This window comes from Herpailurus yagouaroundi, unplaced genomic scaffold (assembly GCF_014898765.1).
Source record: "Herpailurus yagouaroundi ecotype Mexico unplaced genomic scaffold, PumYag 182, whole genome shotgun sequence".
NCBI classification, from domain to species: Eukaryota; Metazoa; Chordata; class Mammalia; order Carnivora; family Felidae; genus Herpailurus; species Herpailurus yagouaroundi.
In genome coordinates this window covers 6,091,950-6,098,073 of record NW_024412413.1, presented here as the reverse complement: position 1 = coordinate 6,098,073, position 6,124 = coordinate 6,091,950, and positions in this window count along the sequence as shown.

The following is a 6,124-nucleotide window of genomic DNA, read 5'->3' as shown; positions in this document are numbered from 1 at the left end:
GACGGAGGGGCAACTAGGGCAGCCTCGCCGGGGCCCGGCCCTCCTCGCCCCGCCCCGGCCCTCTTCGCCCCGCCCCCGCCCCGCCCCTCCTCTCCGCGCCCCTTCCCTCCCCTCCCCGCCGCTCGGGTCTGGAGGGAAGCGCAGCCCCCGGAGGGACCGGACGCTCCCGGCTCCCGCCCATTCCGCAGATGTGGAAGCAGGGGTGGGGATGGGAGGAGGGCGAGAGTGGCTGAGCGGGATACCGTGAGGACCACAAAATGCCCGAGAGACCTCAGGCTGCTGATCAACTTGAGACACTCCATTTCTAGGGGAGGAAACCCAGGCCGGATTGGGAGGTTACTTGCACACAACCGGTTAAGGCCCCAGAGGGCCTTAGAACTGGGTCCCAAGATTCCCAGTTCAGTTCTCAGGTGCGCTGTAGCCTGGACAGAGGTCTGGTGTGGGCAGAACATCGCCTAGGACCTGCCTGTCCCCTGGCCCTCCTGCAAAGGAGCTCAGAGCCTGGGGGGGGGGGGGGCGCCCGCTGTGAACACACTGCCAGTTCTGGGGTCCACCCTGCTGGCCTGGCCCGGCCTGCGAGCCTCTCTGGCTGGCCTGCTAGTGCCCGATGGTACCTGGTGCCAGCTGCGAGCTCTAAGATGGATGGCAGAAGGGGCTGGGCTTGGGCCTGCCCTAGGGGCCATGGACTGGGGCTGTTCCAAAAGGGTCATGGGGCTAGCAGAGGGTCAGAGGAGGCTGTGCACAAGAAGGGTGCCAGGGTGCCTGGCACACAGCAGGCTGTTGACCGAAAGGCCTAGCTGGAGGAATGTGGGCCTGGAGCCTCTTCCTCTGCGGGCAGAAGTGGGGAGCCTCTGTGGGGGATGCGGGACAGCAGTGGCTGATGCCTCCTTCATGGAGCAAGGGTGTTTGTCCACTTGCCTTGAAAGGAACCGGGGAGCAAGGGGTGGGGGTAGCAAGCCTCTTGGTGGAGCAGGGGGTAGGCTGCCTCTTTCCGTCTCTAGAAGGCTGCTCAGCACACCCAAAGGCAGTCTCTGAGGGAATCCTTTGAACTGAGGGAAACTGAGGCTCACCCAGGGGCCCTTGTCCGGGGTCACACAGTGACAGCGGTGGAGCCAGGGTTTGAACCAGTGTGGTTCAAAGCCTTGCTTCCTCCACCAGGCTCGAGAGGCTACTTTCTCCGCCTGCTGTGTGTGTGTGTGTGTGTGTGTGTGTGTGTGTGTGTGTGTGCCAGGCACACATTTGTGCCTGGCAGTGACTGAATAACAGCTGGCTGGATCTTCCAGAAGCCGCTAACAGTGGGTTCCTTGGGGTGGGGTGGGGGCTTGGGCTCAAAGGGAGGGAGCCTTCTTTTTAGTATATACACTTTTGCTTTTTCAGTATTTTATTTTCAAATCTGTTTCTCTCTCTTTTTTCAAAGTTTATTTTGAGAGAGAGGGAGGGAGGGTGGGAGAGAGGGGGGCAGAGGGAGAGGGAGAGAATCCCAAACAGGTTCCACGTCCATGGAGCCCCACGCCGGGCTTGATCCCAAGACCCTGGGATTATGACCTGAACCAAAACAAGAGTCAGATGCTTAACCCATTGAGCCACCCAGGTGCCCCTATTTTTACTTTTTTTTTTTTTTTTTTACTTATTTCTGATTATGCAAGCCATGCCTGAATATGCTCTTTGTGTTTAAAAAAGTAGTCATCTGCCCCATAAAGCAAATACCCCCTTGTCACTCCCAGCCCCACCCCATCCCAGACCTCCCAGGTCACCAGCTGGATGGGGATCCTTCCTGACCTGTTGTCTCTTATGCTGGGTACTTTCATAATGAAGAAGATTCACAAAGGTTATGAATGAGGAGGATTCGCTGTGAGTCATTTAAAAGTAGAAAGGATCGGGGCACCTCGGTGGCTCAGTCGGTTGAGCATCCGACTTTGGCTCAGGTCATGATCGCTCTATGCTGACGGCTCGGAGCCTGGAGCCTGCTTCGGATTCTGAGTCTCCCTCGTTCTCTGCCCCTCCCCCGCTCATGCCCTGTCTCTCTCTCTCTCTCTCTCTCTCTCTCTCTCTCTCTCTCTCTCTGTCTCTGTCAAAAATAAAATAAACATTAAAAAAAAAAAGTAGAAAGGATCTTCTGTGTCTCCTTCTCTCTCTGCCCCTCCCCTGTTCGCACTCTGTCTCTCTCTGTCTCTCTCAAAAATAAATAAACATTAAACAAAAATTAAAAAAAAAAAAAGTAGAAAGTTTTAAAACAAGTCCCTGGACAGCGGTGGGTTGAGTGAGAGATAAGGCCAAGGAGAGCTGGGCATAGCTGGGGAGGCGAGGGTGGGAATCAGAGAGACAAAACTCTTTTTTTTTTTTCCTGGGGAGCAGTTTCTGCCACTCCCAGGGAACAGGAGGATCCCCTGAGACTCACTAGCTGAGTCCGCACTTCACAGATGGGGACATAGAGGTTTGGGAGGTGAAATCTTAGGGCCAGAAATGGGTCTGGAGTCTCTTGGCCAGGAGCGAGGCATCTTAAGAACAGGTCCTGACTCCCACCCTGAGGGGAAAGGAAGGATTTAGATCCTATAAGTGCCGCCCCTGGGCCAAGGTGGGGTCTGATGCCCTGTGGGGGCTGGGACACTGGTGCTGGGGCTGAAGAGAGTGAGCCTGTTGACCCTGACAGAATCTTCTGACACTGGGCAGAGGGTGGGACCGCTGAGGCCAGCAGACTCCCAGCTCAGGGGTGGGGGTGCTTTGGGCCTCAGAGTCACACAGATCTGGAATATTCTGCGACTTCCTGTGCCTCAGTTTCCTCATCCGGACGGTGGGAATAGTAACGTCCACCATGGAGGCTGGGAGGGTGTGGCTCAGGGTCCCCGGAAGAGAAGCAGCTGGTCGCCTCCCCTGCAGCCGCTGTGACGAATTAAGTGAAGTAATGACCAGCAGCATGGGCCTGGCCCACATCTTGCCATCCACCAAGCACCACCCATGATGCTCATTCCCCAGAGGCCTAGAACCTTCTCCTGACCCCAGGTCCTGAGCCCTCTGTGTTGGAAGTGCTCCTCAGGGAGTGGTCCCTGGCTGTCTGTGAAGCATCTTGCCCCATTTAGCGCCCTGTGCCTGACTGGCTGATATTTTCTCAGTCTTGGGTCTATGCCACGGGGCTGTTTCTTCCCCCGGAGGAAATGGGGTGAGTGGCCCCAACACTGGCAGCACAGCGCCTCGCTCATCTGGTCCTCGTTTGGGCCTCCCCATGACCCCATGAAGCCGGCCGGGCAGGTTTTCCACGCAGCTGATCAGCCCTCGAGCCCTTTCCCAGCCTTGGGTGCTCCCTCACCTTCCCCAGCCCTCCCTGGGACCCCATCCCAGAGCAGACCTCTCTCAGGCCAGCCCAGCCCAGCCCAGCCCAGCCCAACCCAACGGAGCGTGACTCAGCCTGGTGGGTCCCCCCGTCGGGTGATTCGAGGGCTGAGCAGTCCCCGAGAGGCCACAGGAAGCTCCCTGCCCGGGCTCTCTGCGTGGGAGGCATCTGGCCTTTCTGTGTTCGACCTTCGGGGCGGGCAGACTCTCAGATCCCCTAGGCCCAGTGAAGCATAACCATAGCCAGGCTCTGGAAGGCACAGCGGGGGGTGGGGGCAGGAACAGGACCCTACTCTGTCCCTGAGGACTTAGGGAAGCCACCGCCCTCTGGTGGCCCTTGGTTTGTCCTGTACCGCAGGGACCGGGTTGGTGGGCTGTAGGGCCCGCTGGCCCTGTGAGCGAGTCCTGTGTGGGATTTCCTGGGCACGGGCTGGGTGCTGTGGCAGGGTGACACGGGCGCCCCTGCCCACAGCACCTTGGGGAGGAGTATGGACCCATGCGGCAGTGTGAGCACGCCTCAGAAACATCACGGTCAGGGAAAGAAGCCAGGCCCCAAAGGCCCTGTGGTGTATGATGCCATTTACATGAAATGTCCAGAAAAGGTAAATCCACAGAGACAGAGGGCTGGTTACCAGGGGCCGGGGGAGGGAGGAGCAAGGAGTGTATGGGGGTTCATTGAGTGTTTTGAAAACGTTTTAGAACTTGGTGTGGATGGTGATTACACGACATTGGGAGCGTAATACTCTCACCGAATTGTGCGCTTTAAGGGGTTAATTTGACGTCATGCAGATTTCACCTCGATTAAGAAAAAAAGTAGGAGAGAAAAAAAAAAAAAAAGCCAAAACCCGGGACCGGAGCCACTGACAGTCTCAGAGCAGGAGTCTTGTGGTGGAAATGGAGGCTCGGAGGCTCTTGGTGGCACTTGCAGCGGGGTCTGGGGCCCGGGCTCAGGGCCTGATGCAGTGACAGATGCCGAGCGTAATAAGCTTGGGACGGTGCAAGGTGTTATCCAAACCAGGATACTTCTTTTTGAACGGTCTACTTGGAACCAACTTGGGACTTGTAGAGAAGTTATGAAAGTGGTACCGAGAGTCCCCACGTAGCCTCCACCCAGCTGGGAAGTCACTGTGGTGCGGCGCTCGTGACCACAGACCCCCAGTCACCCTGAGGAGACTTGAAGTCTGACATTCAATGCCTGACCCCCAGCCCCTCCCCTCGGTGTCCGGGCCTCAGTTTCCTGGCCGGCATGTGAGGATCAGGACGGTGTGAAGGCCTCCCACCTGCTCAGCCATGTCCCAGTCTGGGGGAGACCTAGGGCACTGACCACAGCTCCTGGGGTTGCCAAATGCTGTCACTTTACTGTGGATCCAGTATATTTGTTAGGCGGGCTGGGCTGTGTCCCCATTGCATAGATGAGAAAGCAGCTGAGGAGGCCCGAGCCCGTCACATGTGTCACATGTGTCACCAGGTCACATGCTGGTGAGCCCAGCGGGACGGCTGGGTCCCAGGGCTCTGCGTCCAGAGTTCCACATCGACCTGGCAGGAGCACAGCGCCAGGGGTCCTGTCGGTTGTGGTGAGACAGCACCTGTTCTGTGCTCTCTGGAAACCAGAGGGCAGCGCAGGAAGGCGGGGGAGGGAGGAATCAGCCAGTCCCCAGATGGCAGAGCTGGAATCTGCTAGCACTCTCTCGATTGTTCCCTTTAAAATGGGGGCGCCTGGAAAAAAAAAAAAAGAAAAAAAAAATAAAATGGGGGCGCCTGGGTGGCGCAGTCGGTTAAGCGTCTGACTTCAGCCAGGTCACGATCTCGCGGTCCGTGAGTTCGAGCCCCGCGTCGGGCTCTGGGCTGATGGCTCAGAGCCTGGAGCGTGTTTCCGATTCTGTGTCTCCCTCTCTCTCTGCCCCTCCCCCCTTCATGCTCTGTCTCTCTCTGTCCCCAAAATAAATAAACGTTGAAAAAAAAAAAATTAAAATGGTGGTGGGCGGTCAGTCATTCCCCAGCAATGTTAGCTTTGTGATTATGACGGTTGCTAACATCTTCGTGAATCTGTTACAGGTTTTATTTTTGTGTTTTATTATTTTTTTAGGTTTATTTATTTATTTTGAAAAGGAGAGATCACAAGCAGGGGAGGGGCAGAGAGACAGGGAGAGAGAATCCCAAGCAGGCGCTAGGCTGTCAGCATAGAGCCCGATGCAGGGCTTGAACCCACCGACCATGAGATCATGACCCGAGCTGAACTCAAGGGTTGGGCGCTTAACCGACTGAGGCACCCAGGCACCCCAAATCTGTTACAGTTTTTTAAAAAAATTTTTAATGTTTATTCTTGAAAACAAAATTTTAAAAAATGTTTATTTTTGAGACAGAGAGAGAGACACAGAATCTGAAGCAGGCTCTAGGCTCTGAGCTGTCAGCACACAGCCCGACTCGGGGCTCGAACTCAGGAGATCATGACCTGAGCTGAAGTCAGATGCTTAACCAACTGAGCTACCCAGGCGCCCCTGTTACACTTTTTAAAATGCTTATTTGTGTTATTTATTTATTTTTAATTGGGATCATTCTGTAGTCAATTTTATATTCTTTCCTCACTTATGTGGAGAACAATTTTCACGTTATGAGAGTCGTCAACAGCCGGCTTTGGGGGTTGACCAGGCCCTTATGGCTCCCCATTGCCTCCAGAGTGAGCACACCCCCCCTTCCCTGCACCTGCTCCCCCGCAGCCCAACCCCCTCAGCCCACACCCATCATTCTGTTCACCCTGACCGCCCCCGCCCCCGTGTCCCTGTGAAGGAAGGGCGCA